Source organism: Tenrec ecaudatus, chromosome 17 (assembly GCF_050624435.1).
Source record: "Tenrec ecaudatus isolate mTenEca1 chromosome 17, mTenEca1.hap1, whole genome shotgun sequence".
Lineage (NCBI taxonomy): Eukaryota > Metazoa > Chordata > Mammalia > Afrosoricida > Tenrecidae > Tenrec > Tenrec ecaudatus.
In genome coordinates, this window is record NC_134546.1 from 84450436 (window position 1) to 84476049 (window position 25614).

Here is a 25614-nt window from a genome sequence, read left to right on the forward strand (position 1 = left end):
ATGGTCATTTCAGTCAACCCAGCATCTCTGCAGGTGATCAGCCTGCAGTCTGAGGACTCTGCCACCTATGACTATGCGGTAAACCACATCCTGAAAATGTCAGACGCCCAGGCAGAAGGAAACTGTGCGGGAAAGGTGGAATGACTTTGACAATGTGCTTAATGTCCTTGTTTTTCAATTATTACTATTAGTAGTTAAATAGCTTAGTGAAAAAAGGAAGCTTTCATTTCCTGTGAAATATTTTCAGTTTGGGGCTGTTAAACTAGCTCCACAAAATGTGGGGAACGTGCTCTTTGACTCAAATCAGACAACTGGGCCATAAACACAGTCACTGAGTCAATTCCTACTCACAGGGGCACTGTAGGGTCTGGATTGTAAATCTTTAGGAGGCAGACCCTTTAACCATTCTTCCTAGAAGCTGGATTTCAGGCAGTCAATGCCCTACCCACCATGGCACCAGGGTTTCTAATATTATTCCCATTAAATCCTTCTAGGACATTCATTTACGTGTACTCTGTACATGTCTAAAACCATTGGAGAAACCACAAAATTCATCACGACAGAGAACTAGAGTACCTCATGCTGAGTGAAAGTGGTCAATCTCAAAAGAGCAAATATTGGATGACATCACTATCAGCAAAGACACAAAGACAGAGCCTGACACCTGTTCTCAGATGATGCAATCATTTAGTATGATTACATACCCCAGGCATTGTTGTGACATGACTTGTTAATGATAATATAGTGTTTATCACGTGCTCAGTTGTACATCTTAAAAGAAATACCACCTCTTTAGTTGATGCTCCACTTCACATGGGGGCATTTTCTCACTAAGCAGGAATGTGAAAGACCGAATAGCTCCAGCCACTCAGCAGCATCTCAGAGTTATCCCAACTTAAAAGAGAGTCTCCTACAATGCTAATATTAAAGGAACTGAATTCTTCCATTGAACTTAAAGCTGAAACTCCCTGCATGGGAGGTGTAGGTGACTGCTATCCCAAAGTCACGAACTTCAGAGTATGAGCCAAGGATTTCAAATGGTAAAGCTCAGCGCATCGGATAGAATGGTATTAGAGGTTCAATTGTGTGACTATCGGTGTTGAAGGTCTCCCTTGGCTTTTCTTGGCTTTGGACTCTCTAGTCCACCCCCCCCACCACCACCCAAAGCAAAAAAACAACAACAACAAAAAAGCACTTCACCTGATGTTTCAGCGCTCTCAAATGAAATCTAGGGGTTATTATATTTGATTATTGTTTCTTATGGAATGGAGCTTTGTTAAAGGGAGAGATAATTAGTCTAATCTTCTGACTTGGCATCCTTCTTAAGGGGGCTTTTTGAATCTATTTATGAGGTGTGGTCTTACAAACATCCATGTTTCTCCCTCACGCACAATTAATAGACCCAGGAAAAATGTCTGACTCCCTTCTAGGATATAGCTTCTCTCTCTTTATTTTCTTAACCCTGATATCCAGTCCCCAGCCGCCACCACACACCGCCAGCTGCAGTAGTTAACCACATGTGACCATAACTTCCTGTGTTGGTGTCTTTTGCTTGTGCACTTAGGCATTTCTATCCTATGGATAAGAGAGATTATATTCTGGTAAAAGTCCTTATGGTTTCCCATGTTCCTCTTAGTCTCTATGAAGTTTCATGGGTAAACTTGTATAATAGGAAATCATATATATTTCCAAATATTATAATTGCCTACTACTTCCCTCAGGACAGTCATATCTGCCCCTTAGTTATCTTTCTAATAGAAGGATACACAACAGGGCACATTGCTCTGCTGATGAAAAACAGCCTAAGCCAACCCTTCAACTCTAGGAGAGAAGTCACAGCCATGGGCTTCCCAGGTCTCCCCATTCACTAAACAGGTATCATTATACACAAGTCCCATTTGAGTTTACTGGCTTGAGATTCCCTGTTTTCAATTTTTAAAATGAAAAGAAGCTGATGAACAAAACAGATAAACAATGGATAGGTGTGATGGTAGGATGTCTTTGCATTTGCAGATGTCCAGGGCAAAGTACAGCTGGTATAGTCTGGGGGCGACTTGAGGCAGAAGAGGGCCTCTCTCATAATCTTCTGAGCTGTCTTTGCACTCCCCAGCATCAATGATGACATGGATTGTATTGGCCAGTGCCAGGGAAAGGCCTGCAGTGCCTCTCAGTTACTGATACTAAATCTAACATACACTTGATGCATAGCTGAATTGCAGTCCCCAGAAACAATGACAAGAACCTACCCCATATTCAAATTATCAGGCTCAAAGTCAAGGACAAACCTTGAATCACAGTAAAGGGAATCATTAAGCTCAGTCTATCCTTCAGAACCTGCAGCCCATGATAGTCCAGGAAACACACTAACTTTTTGTGAAAATTCAGGATTCGGGGAGAGCTCTAGGGCGAAAAGGGATCATTCAGTTCTTCATGCCAGGTGTTGTATCTTCACCTTCACAGCCCCACAGAATGGCAGCCACTCTTTCTGGCTTCACCCAGAGGGTCCACATTTGTCCTATTAATTAGCTCATCCTCCTACTGGTGGCTTTGCTAGTAATTTGTTGTTTGATACCGGTTACATTCCAAGTATCCATTGACACAATCTTAAATGAGGAATTTCAGATAGTTTGGGATAAGGTTCAGTATAAAATGCAGGGTTAGGTGTGAATAACTTTATTAATGATGACTATGTGTATAATACATGTCTTCCTGTGTCACAGGTAATTTTTTTAGTGTTACATGTACTCTTTCCACACAAGAACGACTCTAGAGTAGATGTAGGAGTGTAGTTGCCAATGAAAAGCTCTTCCTTCTCAGTGACATACAATAGCCATTCCTACTTACAGCACACTTTTGAATGGGAGCCACTTTTGGCTGAATTCAATGAGATTGCTAGATTTAACTGGCCTTCAAACTTTTAAATATCTAATAATTTTCCAGAATCTATTGCAGAAGAGAAAATGTGTATCTCATATTTTAAGTATTCTTTGTCTTGTTCAGAGTGTAAGTCCCTGAGAGTAGAGGATCACTGCCTTTATTCCTAAAGTCATCCTCAATCTTGTCATGTCTCCTTTCTTAACCATCTTCTTCATCACTTTCTGTGGCCTGGAAGAACAGGAGCGTGGTCTTGGAAAATGGAGAAATCATGGAAGGGAATGTGTTCGCTGAGGAAGCAGCCAACGTACTCATCCCAGATAGACCCATTTTAAACTTTATTACAAAGTTACCACTCACATGCAAATCACCGCATAGTCCATCACATATAGGCTCCTGATGTATTTATTCAAATTTTTGTCTTACTCACTCTGACTAATATACCTGGGATAATAGGCCTCGTTCCCAATATGTCAGTTTCTTCTTCTTCTTGGGGGCAACTCTCAGAGGCGAAGCGCTCAGGGATTGAAACATGAGGTTTTGCGACTGCTTTATCTGTGAAACTGGTTCATTCACTCCAGGAGCAGAATATGAAAATAGAGGCTCTCCTTCTGCTGATAAAACCACCCCAATCCCAACAATACAGTTCTTGGGGAAGATCCTCAGTACCATAATCTACAAGTGTCCCCATTCTGCAATTTTTATGAACACAGAATCATCATGGAGTCTGTACTAAGCTGGGTTTTTCAGGCAGCTATTTTAATAAGTAATGTTATTGAGAACAATGTGTGTGAGTGGGTATGAGTGGCAGGGATTTGACATGTGTGATGGTTTTCATGCCCGCCATATACTGTGTTTGCAAATGTCAACTGTAATGAGCAACTGGTTGAGTCTGAAGGAGACTTGAGGGAGCATAAGACATCTTTGAGATTCTACTGTGCAAACTCTGGATTCACTTTTCGTAGCTCTTCCATGCCCTGTATCAGTGATGTTACAGGCCTGCAGTGGGACTTATTAATACTGTTGATATCCCATATTATACAGATTCCATGAAAGCTGGTTTACCATCTCCAGAGACATTGCCAAGAACACACTTTATCAGTGAAAGGACAATCTAAAAGTGAATCACAAGTCCATGCATAATGGTGGGGAAGACACATGGAGAGAAGTCAGAGTGAGTAGAGACACAAACCTCCTATGCAGGGAGGGAGCAGTGTTGCAGGGCTCTGTGAGGGCATGAAAAGAAGGAAGGGTTCTGACTCAGGAGCATCTAGAGAGGGAGTTTCTAGTCTCGGTTTCTATTGTCATCCAGGGTTCCTCATCTCACAGTTTCCCCCTAGGAATCTGTGTTGTTTTTTTTATGATTCAGTGCCTACCCTTAATATCTGTGAATTCAAAGTTGTATTGTTCAGAAAAGAAAACATTCTCAGAGAGAGAAAAACAGCCAACAAAAATGAACTTGTTCCATAGGGAGTAGATATTTGCCAGGGGTGATCAGCATATATTTTGAGAAGGTCCGTGTTAGTCTTGGTGGACTGGAGAAACAAATTCATAGACACTCCTATGTGTATAGGAAAAAGCTTTACATAAAAAGCAATGGTATATTGAGAAAGCATACCAGTCCAGTCCAGATCAAGCCTATAAGTCCAATATTAGCCCATACGTGTGATACCATTCTGTAAATTCCTCTTCAGACTAATGCAACACATGATGCAATGCTGAATGCAAGAAGATCACAGGCTAGTGGGTGGAAAGTCTTGTGGATCCAGTGGCATTCACAGCATCTTAGTGCTGGCGTGGGTCTCCACATGGCTCCTCCAGCTCCAAGCTTCTGGCTGCCATTAGGATAGGTCCATATGGCTTGTCAACAGCAATGTCTCACAGGGAGAGAGTGTTTCTGACCTTCAGTGAGCTATTTATCTCCTTCACACCTCCAAATAAGGTCATTAAGGTGTCACCCTTCACAAGTTCACAGGAGATCATGTAACTGCCACAGTCAGAATATCTTTCAGGCAGACTCAGTGGAGTGCCTGGGTAGTGCTAACTGTTAAGGGCTCAACTAATGACTGTAAAGTTGGTGGTTTGACATTTGCTGTCATTGATTAAAGTACAATATATTGTAAAAAGTTGCTTTTCACCCAAACTAAAATTTTGTTGACATTGATCAGTTCCAACTCATAGTAATCCTATAGGACAGACTAGAACTGCTCCTATAAGATTTCCAAACCTGTATTTACTTATAAAATTATTCTAGCACAAAGGGACAATTGACACAGCAGCCAAGTTCATTTTGACTGCGGCTGCCACAGTTGGAGTGGTATCTCCGGAGCCGGCATTGGGACTGGGTTTGGGAGCCTCATCCTGGGTTATGCCAGGAACCCTTCTCTGAAGCAGACTCTTCTCCTAAGCCATTCTGGACTTTGCCTCCTCGAAGGCCCTCGGGCTTTTCTGCCTGATGGTGGCCATCTTCATCTTTTTGCCATGTGAGGGAGCCATCTCCACTCTCCACATTTCTTTGTCCCACATCTGTATGCCCAATATATTCCTTTCCCTGCACCTCCCCGGGAAGCCTGGGGAAAATAATTGGCTCAGGGTTTGACAGAGGAGCGACAAATAAATACTGTATTAATAAAGATGTTTCTTATTTTTAAGTGAGGGGCATACAGTCATCATCACTATCAATTAAAATGTTTTCTTCCTCCATGTTCATATCATTACATTTTTATTTTGGCAAAATGTACCCAGCAAGTTATTCTCCAATTCAACCACCATTACATGTACAATTGAGTGTTTTTTTATTATACTCTTCATGTTTACAACCATTATTAATATCCTTTACAAAATTATCCCGCCACCATTAATATAAACTGAATATCCCCTAAGCATCAACCCTTTCTCCTTCACCCATAGTAACCATTGGTCAACCTTTGTTTCTTTTTTACGTAGTTTTCAAAATAGATGTATATAATATTCACATATCACATATTCACACAGTTAAATAACTTTTAAAGTGTTGTAATATATATGTATATATACGCATATATCATAACAAATTCTTATGTTCCCTCCCACACTCATTATTTGCTCCCAAAATTTTCTCACCCTTCCTATTCCTCTACTCCCCAAATGCCCCATAGACCAGTGCATCAGTTATTGTCTCTACGAATCCACACCTTCTGTGATTTACAAACATGGAAACCCAATAGAAACAATAAAAACAAAAACAAAATAAACAGCAAGAAGCCATGGGTGATCGTGAAGGGCAGAGGAGGCCAGGACTCAAACAACAAAGGTGGGGGTGGGGGGGTGGGAATCACATCACCGTGAATGAGGGGGAGTGCGTGATGGGGACCCAATGCCCATCTGTAGACAGCTGGACATCCTTTCCAAACGGGTAGTGGGGAGGAGATGAGTCACTCAGGGTTCAGTGTAGCAACAATGAAACTCAAAACCTTCCTCTAGTTCCTGAACGCCTCATCCCTCCCAATATCATGACCCCAATTCTACCTTGTGGACCTGATTATACCAGAGGATGCACAGTGGTGTAGTAGGGATCTGGAGACACAGGGAATCTAGGGCGGACGAACCTCTCAACACCAGCGGTAGGAGTGACGACACCGGGAGGGAATGGGGTGTAGAAAGGGAGAACCGATCTTGGAGATCTATCTGTGACCTCCTCTCTTGGGGATGGGCAATGGGAGGATGGGTGAGGGGAGACACCGGGCAGTATAAGATAAGATATCATAATTATTTATAAACTATTAAGGGACCAGGGGGAAGGGGGGAACTGGGAGGGAGGGGGAGAGGGAAAAAAGGGAAACCGAGCTTATTCCAGGAACCCAAGTGGAAGGTGAATTTTGAGAATGATGAGTGCAACGAATGTATAAGGGTGCTTTGCTCAATTGATGTATGTATGGATTGTGATAAGAGTAGTATGAGCCCCAATAAAAATATTTATTAATTAAAAAAACAGCAAGAAGAAAATAAAAATATAAAGATAAAAATGAAAATAAAGAATAAGAAAGGAAAGACTACAATCAATATTTTAAAGTTCAACAAAAAAAGAAATTCTGTCATGGAACAAGTGAGAAATACTTTACCTTAGAACAAATTCAGGTTGGGTCGAAAGGTAGGTCAACTGACCAATTATCATATTATGCCATGGTCTGATCCACCATGATCAAGTTCACAATCATCTCTGTCTGATAGTAAATCTTTTCAAGAGGATCTGCCAGAGGTTTAATATGAGTAGATATTCTTCAGATGGATTTTGAGTTCTCACTGTCCACTTAGCCTTCAACAAATTGGATGTTCATAATTTGAGCTCTGAGGCATTTTCCTTCATCACATTTGAATTTAATTGTCACTATCTTTGGGTCACATATACTAGTGTGCTTCTTCATTATGGACTTCCTTGAAACCTCACTTAGATGGCTGCTTGTTTGAAGACAAGCCTTTAAGACCGCAGATCACTGATAGCCTGGCACCATCTGCTTTCTGCACCACACTTTGCTTTAATGTCCTTATCTTCATTGATTTTTCAATGAAAGTAAGTATTGATCAGAGCCATGTTAAGATCCCGTACACAGAATATGATCACCTAGAGGATGGATCTAACTAAATCTTGTCATAAACCATGGGCACCTCTACCTAGTGCCTGGAAAGTGAACATGTGAAACTCCACATGTATTACTCTGGGTGGACTAGAGAAACAAATTCATAGGCATTCATATGTGTATAAGAGAGAACTTTATATCAAAGAGCAATTATACATTAAGAAAGCATACCAGCCCAGTCCAATTCAAGTTCCTAAGTCTGATATTAGCCCATATATCTGATATCAGTCTACAAATTTCTATTCAAACTCATGCAACATATGCAATGATGCTGAATGCAGGAAGGCCACATGCCAGTGAGTGGAAATTCTTGTGGATCTAGTGGAAGTGGAAACATCTCAACGCTATCAGGGGTTTCCATATGGCTCCTTCAGCTCCAGGGCTCTAGTGTAGCTCCATGTATCTTGTTCACAGGAATGTCTCACAGGGCGTGAGCCTGTGTCCTGCCTCCAGTGAGGTATGTATCTCCTCAGCACCTCCAAATGATGTCATCAAACAGCACCGGATTGATAGACTACACTCCACCCCTTCACTCTTAAGTCTCAAAGTGACAACAGATTATGCAACTATCACAACAACCATGTAGCCAGATGATAAGGCGGACAAGAAAAGAGAAGTAGGTGCCTTCTCTATTTGTTTTGTACTCTACTTTTATTTGTATCTTTAAGTTATTATTAGTTTTCTTTATGTTTCATTTTATCTTTGTTTTTAATTGTTTTTATTATTGTCTCGCTCTTTGGAAGCAAAGAAGTGGATGCATAGAGACAATAACTGAGATAATGGTTTATAAGGAAGGAGGAGGGGAATTGGGGGGTAATCAGTGGATCTGTGAGGCAGGAGGGAGCATTAAGCTTATTATGATGATAGATATACAACTCTTTTTTTAGAAATGTTTTAAGTATGGAAAAGTGAATGCTATGTCAGGAACATTATGTATGAAAGAAAGAAAGAAAGAAAGAAAGAAAGAAAGAAAGAAAGAAAGAAAGAAAGAAAGAAAGAAAGAAAGAAAAAGAAAGAGAGAAACCAAATTTGATCTATGGTTACCAAGTGTGAAGGGGGAAGATTTTTTGCTTAGGTGGCAGTTAATTAATTTTAATGGTGGTGGAACAATATGCAGGGGCATAAAAATAATGGTTGTACAACATGAAAAGTATACTAAATGGCACTGCATTACAGATGTAGATGTTGTTGAACTGGTGAAAGTTTTGTTGTATACATTTTTGCAAGTATGTGAAATATATTACATGAATAACGACTATGGAGGGGAGAAATTGTTCTATAATTGACTGTGGTAAAAATTGTACAACTCTTCTTGATATGGATGAAGTATTGAATTATATGACAAGTGGAAAAGTCACAATAAAGGTTTTCTTAATTTTTAAGAGAAGTGGATTCTCATAAATGTTCATCATTTTACCTTCCATTTCAAACCTACAGCCTGCACACTCATGGGTTACCCTTGTCCTAAGGGTAGAACTGGGCTGCCCAGAGAGAAAGTGGAACATTCCTAGGACAATAGTATCCCCAGGAATTCACTTCATTATGGCTCACACCACAGGCCAACTGCCTGCATTTCTACAAATCTACCCATGGTTTTCAGGAAGACTTGTTTGTCCACAGTCAGTGCAAATGATGACGGGTAGAGATTGACCTCACAGAACACAGGTCAGGAAAATCCCCTTTAGAGGCCATTACTCAGCTGCTCCTACTCAGAGCCATCCTCCTTCTGCTTCCACAAGCACAGCACACGTGAATCACCTGCAGTAAAATATGGCAGCAGAGCTCCAAGTCACACATGAAAGTCAGGTATCTTAGGCCTTCATCCTTACCATGTTGATCAGAGATGCCTGTGAAAGTGACACTCTTCTGGATCCTTCTTGGTGACACAAATGTCCTACCCTGTGAGCACCTTCATGTCAAAAACAGTGCTTTTCATCTTAGAATGGTTTTTAATTGGATTTCCCCCATATTCCTAGGTGTGATCATGCAGGTAGAGCTGCTACAGAGCAGTCATGAGTTGGGAAAGTTATGTGTTATGTCTCAAAGAGCTATGTCTAACATGCAAATATAAAGTGTCTAGATCTAAAAGTCTCTTTGAAAAACAACCTGTGTTAGGTGGCACAGAAGCCTTGTGATGAGAGTCGTAGCAACCACTCGGTCTTCACTTATTGATGCATTGCAACCATGACAGCTCAGCCAGCTGCGTGTGTTTTAACTGAACAATCTGAAACCTGAGGACACTGACATGTAAAATGTAGGAAATGTACCAGGAGACACAATGAAGGCTAAATCGTCAAACATCTCAAGCATCACAACACTAACTGGGCAGCAAAGGGAGCTCAGGGTACATGGAACACAGTCTTTTCCACAGGAGCAGGTGCAGGGGATGCCATGTGTTTGTTTGCTTTTGTGTCTGGAGTTTCCCAATTCACTCACGTGAAGAACCTCTTCAAGGACACTTCAGCAACTACAGTTCTCCATGTCTCTTATTTTCTTGAAGGGAAGATCCCAAACATTAAAAGCCCATGTTCTTCCTGAGAAGACAGGGGAGAAAGAAATTACACTTGGTACACGTTGAAATCAATCCCAAAAGGAGCGGTAGTCTCTCTATGCCGTTAAATTCTGACTTCCATGTTCTTCTCTCAACACAGTTTCTCTCTATCCCAATTCTTTTTTTAAAATTACTGTAAGTTGAAACTGTATGTGTGTGAATCCCAGCCCAAATATATCCTGTGAAGAGAAAACCAAACCAAACCTGATTTGACCATTTCTGAAATAATTGACAGTTGTATATTATATTGAAACTTGGAGAAACTGACATTTTGAGATTCTTAACAAAGCATCAAAGTGTCTCATAGTCTTTATAAATCATATAATGGGGCTGACCACAATCCCAACTATGTGGACTCTCCCCCTCCCTCCCCACCCAAAGAAGGCACTTCAATGGACAGCACTGAAGCTAAAGCTTTGGGAGAGGGGCATGTCTGATTAGAGCTCAGAGGAGAGGCAAAAGGGATAGGAGAGTGAACACATCCTGACCCACCAATCCCCGAGGATGATATTGCTGCTCAGAGCAGACAATGCACAGAGAGGACAACAGGGCTGGTCCCACCAGAAGACACGATGTCCCTAATTAAACCATATCGGTATGGGGGACAACACTGGAAACTGAGTGTGGGACTTGTGTCTGATCTGCCCCATGACATTGGGGCAAGACACTAAGGGCATGCAACAGCAAGGGAATCAAAGCAATGAAGTCTCCGGGGAACACTAAAATTAGACTTTGGGGACAGAGTGTGGCATAGCACCCCTTCAGACTAGACTGGATACATTCTTAAAAGTAAAACAAAACAAACAAACAAAAAAACAATGAGCTGGACCTCTTTATAGGATTTTCCTGTTTTTGTCATTTGCTATCTTTTTGTTGTTATTTTTCTTTGGTTGGTTTTGTCTTTCTTTGTTGTTTTATTTGGCTTTGCCTTGTTTTTGTGCTTATTAATGTCTCTGCATATCCATCTAAATTAAAGATGGGATAAACAATTCAAAGAAGGAAAAAACAGGACCAGTGGTTCTGGGGGGACACAGGAGAAGGAGAGGTTGGGAAAAAGAAGGGGAGGCCAACGGGCCCAAGGACAAGTGAACAACAAATGAACTAAAATTGATAGAGAGAAGGCATAGGATGCCTAGTGGGGATTAATCAAGGGCAAAGTAAGAGCGAGAAATTACTGAAACCCAAATGAAGGCTGAACATGGTAGTGGGACAAGAGCAAAGTAAAAGGAAATAGAGGAAAAAACTAGGAGGCAAAGGGCATTTATAGAGGTCTAAATACAGATATGTACCTATGTAAATATATTTATATGTACTGGTAGGGAAATAGAACTGTGCACTTATATTTATATGTTAGGTATTGAGGTTGAAGATGGAAACTGGGCCTCAACTCCAGCACTCCCCAAATGCCGGAACACTTTGTTCTAATAACCTAGCATTCTCTGATGATCACTTTCTCAACACAATGGTGGTAGACAAATTGGGTGCATAAGCAAATGTGGTGAAGAAAGCTGATGGTGTATGGCTATCAAAAGATATAGTGTCTGGGGTCTTAAAGCTTGAAGATAAACAAACAGCCATCTACGTGAGAAGAAAAAAGCTCACATGGAAGAAGCACACAAGTGTCCAAAGACCCAGAACAAAAAAAAATCATATCAATGTGAATGAAGAAGAGTGTGCAGTGGAGACCCAAAGCCCATCTCTATACAATTGGACATCCCTTACATAAGGGTCACAAAAAAGAGAAGAGCCATTCAGGGTACACTATAGCACTGATGAAACAAACAACTTTCCTTTAGTCCTTTAATGCTTCTCCCCACACTATCATGACCTCAATTCTACCTACAAATCTGACTAGACCAGAACATGTACTCTGCTACAAATAAGATCTCGCAACATAGGGAATCCACGACAGATAAACCCCTCAGGACCAATAATGAGAATAGAGATACCAAGAGGGTAATGGGAAGGTGGAAGTAGAACAGGGAAATTGATCACAAGGTTTGGCATATAACTCCCTCCCAGTGGGACAAACAACAACAGCTAATGTAAGATATGACAACAATAATTTATAATTTATCAAGGTTCATGAGTTAGGAAGGGTAGGAGAGGGAGGGGAAAAATGAGGAGCTGATATCAAGGGCTCGAGTAGAAAGAAAACACTTTGAACATGATGATGACAGCATATGTACAAATGAGCTTGACAATGGATGAATGCATGGATGGTGATAAGAGCTATAACGGCCCCCAATAAAAGTATTTTATAAAAAGAAATCATTTGTATTGTAAAGCATAATACCTAGATTTGGAGAGCACAATAAACTCCTCAAACATGGGAGAGTTCCTTCTAGTTTTTGGAAGATGCCCTGGAAACGTGCCGATGTGTTACGCAAATTCACAGACAGCATTGGCTTCTTTGGGAATGTAGAGACCTTCAGCATCTATAGAACTTCTAAGTTTAAATCAGTACCTTAAAATTCTTGGTATGCAAAAGCCTTGCGAAGAGAAGGCAAGCTTAATTCAAGGCAATACATACCTGCAGGGAAGGAGCGAGACTCAGGATCCACTGTCATTTCCAGTTCAAGGGGACAATTAAGGGCAGGTTCAGAGGGAGTTGAGGAAGCTTTTCCTTTTAGCATATGAATTTCCTTCTCCAAAAGATAATTTAAAACAGAATTAGACAAGGGAAGCTTGTGTCAGATTAAATATATATTTCTACGGGGAATATTTAACTGCATCAAGAACAGAATAAGCACCACACTTAAGGGGTGGGGAGGAGGGGGGCACATTTCAAGGAAGTGTCTCTAACTGTAAATTCTTTCTCATAACAACCCTATAGGACAGAATAGGACTGCCCTTGTAGGCTTCTGAGTCTATAAACCTTCATGGGAGTAGAGAGCATTCTCTGACCTGCAGTCATTGGTGATTTAGAATGACTGATCTTGCATTTAGCAGCCCACTGCATAATTAACCTCACACACAAGGCTCTCCAATATATCTAGAACATTCTTATCTACTCTTGGAGTAACTCTCTTAGAAGTCATTCAACATCACTTATGACTATATAGGCAGAATGTATGCAAATAGACCCCTCCCCTGCTGTTGAAAACCATCTAATTCTCAACTCTGAAGCTCTTGGAGAGGTGCTCCAACTCTGGAATTCCCAGGTGACCCCATTCATTACTGAACACATTAAGTCACCATGGAATCTCTATTGAGCTCAATTTTCCTTTTTAAAATTTCAAAAGGTGCTTTGATGGAGAGAAAGTGTGTATGAGGAGACATGAGTGAGAGGCAGTGAATATGTTATGATTTTCATGATCAGGATGTCTGTGTGTTTGCAGTTGTCCAGTGTGAGGTGGAGCTATGGAATCTGAGGGAGGCTTGAGGCGCCTGAAGCTTCTCTGAGACTCTCCCCTGCAGTCTCTGCATTCGCTGTCTGTATTTATAATATGCACAGGGTCTGCTTAGCTGCTTAACCCCCTAAAAGGGGCGGCAGTGGGTTTCATATATTACTACTGTTGGTATGATAAGCCATACAGACTCTCCGAAGGGCCAATTCACCATCTCCAGAGACAATGGTAAGAACATACTATAACTTCAAATGGACAACCTCAAATTCAAGGACACAGTTTTGTATTTTTGTGCAAATGATGCAAAGTATGGTAGTTACATAATCTGGTGTAAATTTGGGACATGAGAGGATAAAGAAGGAAGGGTTTGAATCTAATTCGTCAAGTGAATCATAGCCAATAAAGCCTCTGTGTGGGCATGCCTTCTCCTGCGAATTCTGGGAAATCTCGTATTCCCTCTTGGAGGTGGAAGACACTCTCTCTAATCCCTGGGAGACAACCTACTGACATGGGTGACTCCCTATCATACATCCCTGAGTAGAAGTCACATGGACCTACCCTGATGCAGCCCTGGGTGCTGGAGAAGGCATGTAGAGACCTCTGTCAGCGCTGAGAAGCTTACAATGCCAGTGGATCAAAAGACTTTCTACCCACTGGCCTGTGATCATCTTGCATTCAGCATCATTGCATGTATTTCATGAGTCTGAAGAGAACTTTATAGATTAGTATCTGACATATGGGCTAATACTGGACTTATGGGCTTGGACCTAACTGGGTTGAGATGCTTTCTTAATGTACAATTGCCCTTTATATAAAAATCTCTCTTATACACAATATGCGTGTGTCTATGGATTTGTTTTTCTGGTCTACACAGACCAACACACACACAATGAGAGTAAGTCAGAGTTAACGCAGACATGAATGTCCCCTAGTGGAAGAGGTTGTATTGTAGGGAGTCTCTCAGCACCCACAAAACACAGGTCTTAGACCCAGGAAATGGTGCAGGTGGAGCTTCATACTGGATTCTAGTTGTGTCTGGAGATTCTTCTTTATCTCACTCTCCCTCAGGGAATCAGTGCATCTCTGCACTCCTTTCTGAAACACTCACTCAGTCTCCCTATGATGATAGGATGATTTTGAACTTAGTTTCTTTTCTGTTTTCCCCTTGAATCGCCCCAAATTTCCCATGTATTTGGTAACTCCTACATCTAGGATGAATTCTCTTCACATCATTTGCTTCATCAAACACTTTATCCCTTGCTTTCAATACCCCTCCTGTATTCCCTCCTTCCTCGAGACAACAGTCCCTGCTGTGCAGAGGATCTCACTTTATTATCATTGTCTATATATATATATATATATATATATATATATATATATATTTTTTTTTCCCCCAGACTACACACTATAAGAACTCAGCACCAGTAGCCCAATCCTAGATCAAGTTACCTATCTCCATTCATCCAATTGGAGGTTTTCTTCTCTGAGTTCATTCATTTTATTAATTCACAGTTCCTGTCTGCCCTTGTCCACCACAGACTAATTTGAGAGTTAGTTTTTTTCTCCAAAGGCTGTTTGTTGAACTTAGTAGTTGTGAATATTGATACAAGGCTGGGAAAAGGGTAACAGACACCTTTTATGCTTAGTCACAATATGACTCCACAGAACTCACTGCCCTTCCTGCCCTGTGTCCCCTTGTGCAATTGCTGTAAACATCCTGTTCTGTACAAGACACCCACAGGTTCCCTGCAAGTTCTGTGGGTGGCTATGCCTTGACATATTATTGTGATCAGAATATCCTTTTCTAGCGACATGTCTGGGGACTGATTTTCCCTCAATTGGCACTGTGGCTGCTGTAGTTATGATCGCGTCTTTCTGAGTCAGACACACACAAGAGGAAAGGCTGTGGGAACATAGACACAAACACCCATACAGGGAGAGGACTGGGCTCAGGGGTCACTCAAAGCCCACAGATAACATGGCCCCTCGGTGGTAAAGTGCAGAGGAGCCTAAGAAGGATTAGTTAAATTAGGTACCTATTTCCCCCACCTGCACAGAAAATATCTCTGCTACAGACCTCCACATTCTTGTAGCTCAGTGTGTGCATGATCTTGTATGCATTTTATGTCTGTGTTTTTGTGTGTGCTAGTACACATGAACTACTATTTGCCTTGATATGTTATATTATGTGACAGAACTTGTAGTCTGGTCTGCATTTATTTCATTATTATTATTCTAGTATATTTTAGTGAGTGTCTTGTGTTTTTTCTTAAGTAAATGCATGTGTATTTATTTATCTGAGAGAGTAATAAGGAAGGTTTGTTAGTTCTAGTTTATGTTCTTTGTTCAGAGTATGCATATATATGTTAATATGGCTGTTAGAATACAAATGTCATTATGTGTTGCCTGCCAGTGTGTTTACATTTTGCATGTATGTGATTATGTATTTGATAATATGTATGTATTAATATGTGTGTATTTTGCTACAGGTGTTTTATCTACTCAAACAGGAAGATTCTCGAAAAGACAGATAGGCACAGGGGTTGCAACCTTAGCCCCAAATATAAGAACAATTGTGAGACTGTCTCAGACTGGGCGATGTTTCATTCTGTTGTTGTATTTAAGATCTCTAGAAATCAGAACTGTCTCATCAGCTAACATCAGTATTTTATCCTATGTGTTCCCTTGGGACATGAATAAAGAAAGTTCCTTAGTGTTTTACAATTGATTTTACAGTTCAGAATGAAAGCTGTGTCTACAATAATCTGTTTGATAACTCTGTGTTCCAGTTTTATTTTTTCTAATGACCACACTGGGAATTAACACATGTAATGCACAGCTCATGGGTAAACCACAGTTAATCCTCTCTGTGTGTGCACACCTGTGTGCCCCACACAATTGAACACACAGAGTTCTCATCCCTGTTTGACCAATCTACACAATCTCTCAAAATCCTGATCCTGGAGAGATCAGCTAGGTCTTCATTGGGTAATAATATTAAGCAAACTGAAAGTAGAGTGTTCTCACCACAACTTATTTTCTAACAAGTAGAACACGGCCAATATATGGATGACATGGATGAGCACCAGCCAGGAAACCCCATGAGTATCTCCTCTGATGCTCCATTTGTTGACTTGAGCAAAAATAGGGAATGTAAATGAGGATAGAAACAACTAAACCACTATTTTGTTGTAACTGAAGTGTGTGTGCTGGCGGTGTTGACAGAACTGTCATGTCCAGTATGACAGACTATGGCCATGGAAACTACAAACACTAATGACCCCTTTTGCTGTGACCCCATAGGCATTATCAGCAACATGCTAATATTTGTGTATGTCCAAAGTGAGTGGCTCAGGGATTGAAACATGAAGGTTTGTGACTCACCTTTTCTGTCTCTAGATTCTCTGAAATCAGCCGTGGGTTGGTATGCTATGGAGTGGTGAGAGCACAGACTATGCTTCTACTCTGATGTCTTCAGTACATGTCACCAGTGAGCCCTTTCATTGTCAAATCCATTTAACGCTGACCTCCATTGCTTCCCAGCCCATTACCATGTACACATCACAGTGAAATGAGGTGAGGGGAAGTCAGTGTGATTCCAGGAGTCCAGTTAAATGAAGGGGTCTGAGCTTCACTGAGCTCCATTATGTTCTTTCCTGTGGATTCTTTGTTTTCCTTTAACATGTTTTACATTATTTTCTAAAAATATTATTTATTTTTCTATTAGAATTGTCTCAAAAATAAAATAAATTTCCGTGTGATGTTTTTCTTTTTATTGGTCACCTTCTTTGTGTCTTTGCTTGAAATGCTATTTATAACACATTCATTGACATTTTCCTTTAGATCTTTTAATATACTCATCACATTTAGTTTGAGTTTCATATGTAACTCTAGTATCCATTTCTGTGTCAAGGGTGAATCCGATGTTGATGTTGTATCAATAATGTCTATTTTCTTACTCTTTTGTGTTACCCATCACTTTTTGTGGATAGATGAATATGTTCAATAGGACCATCCATATCAGCATATTGTGTATATATGATGCTTTCCCTTGTGGAATGAGTATGACCTAACTGCTGCTAGACTTTGATTGTCGTGGTTTATGAAAATATAGAGAGAGCTCCATTACTAATTAACTATATACAATGTTATGTTAAAGTTATGTTTTACTAAAACTACTCAAGTTCTCAAATTTCTCTATAAAGCCTCATTTTTAGTTTTATGTTTGGTTTTGTCTTCACTTGCACCCTCCCTAGAGAGAATCTTGATTTTTAACTTCCCTGATGCCCCTTGCTTTTATTTTTACTTGCTTTTTTACTTGCCAATGGTAACAGTTATGACAGTGTTTGGGCCACAGGGCATTTCTCTGCTCTTTTGACTGAGCCTCTTTCCTAGGCAAGCATCCTGAACCTGGATCTGAGATACGATTCCTCATGGTTTCTTTCCTCCTGAAAAGGTTTTACTGGACTAGAAGCAATACCTTCCCTTTCCTTTTTCCCTTCCTGAAAAAGATTTTCAGCTTCAAATTTTTATGTTCCTCCCCTTCAGATTGAAGGCTTCATACATAAACGAACTGACTAGAGTTGCTTCTGGACATAATTTCAGATTTGTTCTGGCCTTTGCCCGTTGAATTTATACTTAGGCTTTCAGCGATTTTGTTCGGGTAAGTGTCAGGCGAGGTAAGTTTGGTTGCATATTGTCAGTGAGTACTCTCCTGCTACGCTAGCCACCATCAAGGAATAAGACTTTTATTTATTATCTACATCTTAAGGGAATGTTATGCAATAAAACAAGTACTTTCATAAGTCTGTGCTTCTGGGTGATCCTACTCACTTTTACACAAGAAACTTTAGAGTATTAAATATTTTAGGAAAACCTTTATGCACTTTAAATGTTATCCAAGACATCTACTCTAGCAAAGTTACGACTTTTGTCTTTTTCTGTCCTAATGGGAACTCGCTCACTAAAAATGTGATATTTATTGTTCTTTTTAATATTACTAATTTTATAATTGTGTTGAAGAAAAGTTTGCATAATGATCATGATTGTTACTGTGACTTCTAATAATAAGAATGGGAATTTTTTCCTCCTCTCCTTTTCATTTCAACCCAAATAGTAGCTTTTGGTATAAAAAACAGAAACGAGAAATGTTGAAGGCCATTAAGACTCGGCCTTGAAATGTCTGAGAATTCTCATGACCTATGAGTCAGTGTTTGCTGGTTTCTTCTGTGACTTAACGTTTTCAATATACTGTTAAGAAAAAAACAAGGAGGTATGAAAGTTCTGCAAAGAACAGGTTGCTTAATTTTTTTCAAGGATATCTGGCTTGGCAGAAGATAGAGTAGCTATGTGTATCAAATGTTCTTGCTTATCAATGAAATAATTAATCCTGAGTTGTTTCTGCATGGATAAAAGTACCATGTAACTTATATTCGGAGTTTCATTATTCCCTGTTACACTCCGAATATTTTCTGTCTTTCTTTTTTCCTTAATTCTCACTCCCATTTTCAGGACTGTTGAACTCATTGACTGGCTCCGACAAGAGTGGTGCCGAAAACATGGACACTGAAAACGGGGGACAAAGTGAAGGACACCGCAGATTACAAAGGTGTACACAAAGAGATTGGTGGTGCTGTGAGGAGCTCGTGGGAGAAAAATGGGGCAAGGAATTAGCAAACAGAGTGTTGTAAATATGTTAAAAGCTAGAGGAACAAATGTAAGCTACCAAAGAGTAGAGAAGTTTTTGATTTTGTGTTTTAGGTATGTCCTTGGTTTCCTGAGGATGGGACTGTAAATATTGAAACTTGGCAAAAGGAGGGAAACAGTTAAAAGATCATTATACCGCTAATGGACCTAGTAAGGTTCCCATAGACACGTTTAGCTCATGGAATTTAGTTAGGGATAGCCTGGACCCTAGGCATGAGGGACTCTGACCTGAAAACAACCCATTTGCATGCGCAAGCAAAAGTGAATGTAAACTTCCTTCTACGCCTCTGCCTCCTCCCCCTCCATCACTGAAGCCACTGAAAACTAACCTTGAGGGCTTTGAAAGCGAGGAGGAGGAATCAATCCCTTGATCTTGGAGATGTGAAGCAGTTAGAAGAGGCAGCATATTATCTTGAGGAGGACTTAGGAATTTTTGCCATCTCGGAGGCGCCTCAACCTGAGAATCATAAGGCGGTGCAAAAGACTCAGGAGTCCTGCCCGGATGAAACAAAGGTGGTAGGCTGGGAGGAAGCTTATACATCATTAACAGCAAAAGTGAGGGAGATGTGACTCAAGTTAATAGAAAATCACTCTCCGATAGAGTCCCAGGAATGAGTGTCAAAATTTACTGGGGCCAAGGTATTTCAGAGACCTCAGTTCTAGCATCATCTGTGACTAGGGCTCCAGGAAAGGATCTATGCTTAGTGCTTCTGTACATGCTGCAGCAGAACAAGGAAAGGATGTAGGGGAGTTCAGTACGCTGTTCCCTGCGATTGAGTATCAGGATGCCCACGATAATCTGGTTCGAGATCATACTCCAATTCCTTTCAAACAGCTAATAGAACTCAAGGTTGCTTGTGCCCAATATGTCTCGACGACCCCTTTTACTAAATCTTTATTAGATACAATTTCCGTTGTGTTGCTTTCCCCCACAGAATGGAAACAATTCGTTTTCGAAAATGCAAACACTGCTTGTCAGGCAGCGCTGAGACATTTTAGAAAAAAGGGCAACCTGTCCAATGATATCAGACTATGTTCGGACATTGGACCTTCCTTTAGTCAGGGGCTTGCTATAGCAGCTGCTTTGCAAGGAAAAACAGTAAAGGAGGGTTAATGATACCATGGAACTTAAGGGAGCCCTGCAGTCTGGGCTCCGTTCCCCCTACTATTCCAGCCAATACATATAGGATCATTTTAGACTTAAAAGATTGTTTTTATAACATGCCCTTGGATCCAAATGATTATAAAAGATTTGCCTTTGGTGTTCCTTCCACCAACTTCAAAGAACCTATGAAGACATATCATTGGCTTGTTTTGCCTCAAGGCATGGCCCCGACCCGGTATTAATTTGGGCATGAGGGCATGTTTGTGTTTTTCTGCAGATTGCTGATGGAGCATGGTGGCTGCCAAAAACGGTTGGTGCAGTTTGCAAACCATGCAGATGGTAATTTGTCTCAGAGTGCTTCTGGGAACATCTCACAACTGGGCTTATGTTCTTGATCCACCCCTCATACATCCTGCTGTCTGGGAAGGTCCAGAAATCATGGTGTGGGTCAATAATTCATGCCCTCCCTGTACAAAGTGAAGGAAATGTAATCTAATTCGCTCCACAGTCTTTTTCCCCTTGTGGACTAGAGACTCAAAAGCATAATAAAAACATATTGTGGAGATGATGTGTCATGGAAAAGCCCATCCGATACAACATCCCAAAAGAGAAATATATCATCAATTGGTCCGGCAACCAGGACAATACTAAATATATATATATATTGCCAAATGGGGAAAGGGGCTGTCTGAAGGACTTTGGTGGTCAGACTCGGGTTTTCCACAAACTCAATGGTGGAAAATAGGAGCTTCTTTGGGGGACATGACGCTTATGGGCCATTCCTCCAGACCGCAGGGAAACATTACTACATGCATACCATCGCCTTATGTACTTTGGGCAGGGAATATTCCTATATATTATGGTGATTCTAAGTTTAACATGTCTTATAATTGTAATTTGTCTAATTGTATTACCTGGACCCCTGAAGGTATTGTCATCACCATTTTGTATCAACCTTCTTTTTTATGCTGCCAGTGAATATTACTGGGCCTTGGTATTCAGTAAGAGGGTTACAGGTATTAGAAGAGATTGAAAAAGCATTAACCAGACCTAAGCACTTTGTAGGTTTGCTTATAGCAGGTATTTTAGCTATATTAAGTTTAGTTGCTACTGCTACTACTGCAGCAATTGTACTTTCACAAGACATACAAACTGCCCATTTTGTAAATGACTTATCCAAAAATGTGACTAATGTGTTGTGTTCTCAAGAAGTTAAGAGAAGGGAAGTTAGAACAAAAAGTAAATGCTACTCATGACATGGTCTTGCATTTAGGAGATGAGGTGCAGGGGCTTAAGGCCAGGTCTAGTCTACAGTGCCATGCTGTATATACATGGATCTGTGTGACACCTAAACAGTACAACATCAGTCAGCATTGCTGGATTAAAGTGAATGATCATCCTCAAGGTATTTGGCACAGTGCTAGTGAGTCTTTAGATTTAATACAACACCATCAAGAAATAATAGCCATACAAGATGCTAAGTCTCTTGATTTTGATGCCGCTAAGGTTGCTGAGGATTGGCTTCAGCATTTTCGAGATGCTTTCCCTTCATTAGGAAATCTCGGAGGCCTAACTCACATGCTTATGTCTCTAGTCACAGTGGGAGTGTGTGTATATTTGATCTTCTGCATACTCCCTATGATACTGTGCAAGGTTATGGTTGAATTACTAGCCTTAGGAACAAAGCTTCATAAAGGGCGCCTGCTCACTTTGCCCTCTCCCCAAACAGGGGTGTAAGGCAGAGGCTGGTTATTCAGAGACGGGTAAGATCGAGTGTGAGTCTCCCAACCTAAGACAAGTCATATTTGCCTGGAGGACTGTGACTGATGACGGGTAAGGGCTTTTTCAGGATTGACAACTTAAGACAGGCACAATCATCTGCCAACATTTTGTGTAAAGACGTCTTCAGTAAATAAAAAAGCGGGAGATGTTGGCGGCCATTGAAACTGCTGAGAATTCTCATGACCTATGTGTCAGTGTTTGCTGATTTCTTCTGTGGCTTAATGTTTTGAACAGACTGTTAAAAACAAAAACAAGGCGGTATGAAAGTTCTGGTAAACAGGTTGTTTAATTTTCTCAAGGATGTCTGGCTTGACAGAAGATAGAGTTGCTATGTGTATCAAATGTGCTTGCTTACCAATAAGATAATTAACCCCGTGTTGTTTATGCATGGAAAAAAGGAGTATGTAACATAAATTCAGAGCTTCAGTATTCACTGTTGCCCTTACAATACTTTCTGTCTCACTTTTTTCCTTAATCCTCACTACCCCTTTCAGGACTGCTCAACTCGTCGGCTGGCTCCGACAGAGAAGCAACCTAAATGTCTGGAAAGAGATAAATAAATTGTGGTATACACGTGTTCCTGCTCTAAGATGTTGAGCACTAAAATCAATGCATGTTAGCTAGATATAAACTTATGGGTTTATTTCCATATAAATGAAATAAATTGAGTGAAATAAGCTAAGCAAATGAGCATACATACTGTCTTAGATCATCTATTGATAAATCCCTTATTGTGTATGAAGTAATAAGAACAGGTCTGTATTCTGTGTAACACAATCACATAACAAGAAATAATTACCAATTCCTATTCCCATTGAATCCTTCTAGGATACCCATTTACGTGTACAGTGGGACCATGAGCATTCTGGAAATATCCAGCCATAATTGCCACTCAATAATAGGAAGATATCCAAAGAGAGCCCCCCCCACTTCTGCTAATAAATTCCACACCATTCCCAACCATACAGCTCTGGGAGAAGAGCCTCAGGATCATAGTCCCAGGTATCCCCATTCAGTAGTTTGTATGAACCAGAGTCATCATGGAGTCTGTATTAAGCTGGGGTTTCCGGGCATCTATTTAACAAGTAATTTTATTGAGAGCTAGTGTGAGTGAATGGGTAGAAGTAGGAGACTGGAAATGTGTATAGTCTTAATGACCACCATATACTGTGTTTTCAAGTGTCAAAACTAATGTGCAACTGGTTGAGTCTGATGGGGACTTGAGGGAGCATAAAAATGTTTTGTAATTCTCTTGTACAATCTCTGGATTCACTTTTAGTAGCACTGCCATGACTTGTATCAGCCATGCTCCAGGCCTACAGAGAGTCTCATATATTAGTACTGTTCCTATCACATGTTAAACAGATTCCGTGAAGTCTGGCTGGTGTACTATCTCCAGAAACATTGCCAACAATACACTGTATCAGCGAATGGACGGTCTAAAAATCAATCACATGTCCATGTATTATGGTGGGGAAGATACACTGAGGGAAGTCAATGTGAGTACAGATACGAACCACCCATGCAGGGAGGGAGCTGTGTTGCAGGGCACTGTAAGGCCCTGAAAAACAGGAAGAATTCTGGAGCAGTTGGAGGGGGAGTTTCAGGTCTGTTTCTAATTTCAATCCAGGGTTCTTCATTTCAGTTTCCCACTTGGAATCTATATATTTTTATGCTTCAGTGCCTCCCCCTTTAATATCTGAATGCAAAGTTGTAAAAAGAGAAAACATTCTCTTGTAGAGACAAACAAATGATGTTGTTTCATAGGGAGTGTATATAACTTTGCCAGAGGTGATCAGCACATGTTTTCGGAAGGTCAGTGTGTTATTCCTAGTGGACTAAAGAAACAAATTCATAGACAATCCTATGTGTATAGGAAAGAGCTTTATATAAAGAGCAATTGAAAATTTGGAAAAAATACCGGCCCATTCCAGATCAAGCCCATAAATCCGATATTAACTCATGTCTGCTCCCAGTCTGTAAATTCTTCTTCAGACTTATGCAACACATGCAACAACGCTGAGTGCAGGAAGTTCACAGGCTTGTGTGTGGGATGTCTTATGGATCCAGTGGCATTGGAAGCATCTTAGCACTGGCAAGCTTCTTCTACACATGGCTCCCCCAGCTCCAAGGCTCTGGCTGATATTTGCATAGTTCAATGTGATTTGTCAACAGGAATGCCTAGCAGATAGAGTGTGTCCGGCCTCCAGTGAGCTATTTATCTTCTTCACACCTTCAAATGAGGTCATTAAGCTGTGACCTGATTGACAGGTTAGATTGCATTCCTTTGCAAGTTGACAAGAGATCATACAACTGCCACATGATCTTACAGGTAGACTCCGTGGAGTCTCTGGGTGGTGCTAACTGTTACGACTCAACTAATGGCTGTAAAGTTGGTGGTTTGAAACTTGGTGTCATTTATTCAAGTACAATATATTGAAAAAAGTTGCTATTCACCCTGACTAAAATTCTGTTGACACTGATCAATTCCAACTCATAGTAATTCTTTAGGATAAACTAGAACTGCTCCTATAATATTTCCAAGCCTGTATTTCCTTATGAGATTATTCTACCACAAATTTCTCCCACAGAACAGTTGGTGGGTCTGAGTGGTAGACTTTTATTTTAACAGCTGGGCAAGTCACCACTGTGCAACCAGGGTACCTAGTTCTATCCTATCCATCCAGATGAAATTTTAAAAATATTATATCCTGTCAGACAATCATTATAGTTTAGAATTAAGTATCTCTGGAAGCCTTGCTCTTTTTCTTCCAGACTCTTCCCCTAGATAAAGGGTCAGCTAATTTAGTTTTACAAAAAGTCCTGAAAACCATAATTTATGATTCCATTGGTCATATAGTCTTAGAGACAATTACTCCACCATCTTGATTGAGTGAGAAAACATCAGACAGTAGAGAAGGCATAGCTGTGTGTTAATAGAATTTTATTAACAAAGTCAGACACTGGGCCATGAGCCTGTTAGCCAAAACACTACACTGAAGGTCTGTGTAAGTAACAGATGATCGTGTGTGTTTTTTAAAAAGCAAATCCGTTTTATTAGAATTTCATGCACATATGATATAATTCAATAATCAATCATATCAAGAAGTGGCATACAACTGTCTGTCTTCTCTGCACTAGGAGCAGCTCCCCTGACACTGATCCTCATCTCCTAAAAATGTATGCCTACACAAATTTGTCGCCACCCTTTCCCTGGTCAGGAGCACCTCCCTGTTGTTGACCGGGTCATTGTCTGTGTTGGTGCTGAAACAGCCAGAGACACTGACAGATGAGCACTTCAGCAGCTTGACAGCCCCATGTTCTCTGTCTTCCCTGGCCTCTAGACGGATTTTCTAAACCAGCACCATCTCACGGGACATTGGCACAGCCGCAAAGTTCATTGGGGCTGGGGCTGCCACAGTTGGAGTGGCGGCCTCTGGAGCCAGCACTGGGACTGGGTTTGGGAGCCTCATCCTGGGTTATGCCAGGAACCCTTCTCTGAAGCAGCAGCTCTTCTCTTGCACCATCCTGGGATTTGCCTTCTCAGAGGCCATGGGGCTTTTCTGCCTGATGGTGGCCTTCCTCATCCTCTTTGCTATGTGAAGGATCCATATCCAGCCCCCAACAGTT

The 25614-nt window shown here is 40.7% G+C and overlaps 1 pseudogene; it reads left to right on the forward strand.

Annotated features, from left to right (window-relative positions):
• On the forward strand, positions 1-25587 carry LOC142430556 (ATP synthase F(0) complex subunit C2, mitochondrial pseudogene; annotated as a pseudogene).
• The last annotated feature ends 27 nt before the right edge of the window (positions 25588-25614 follow it).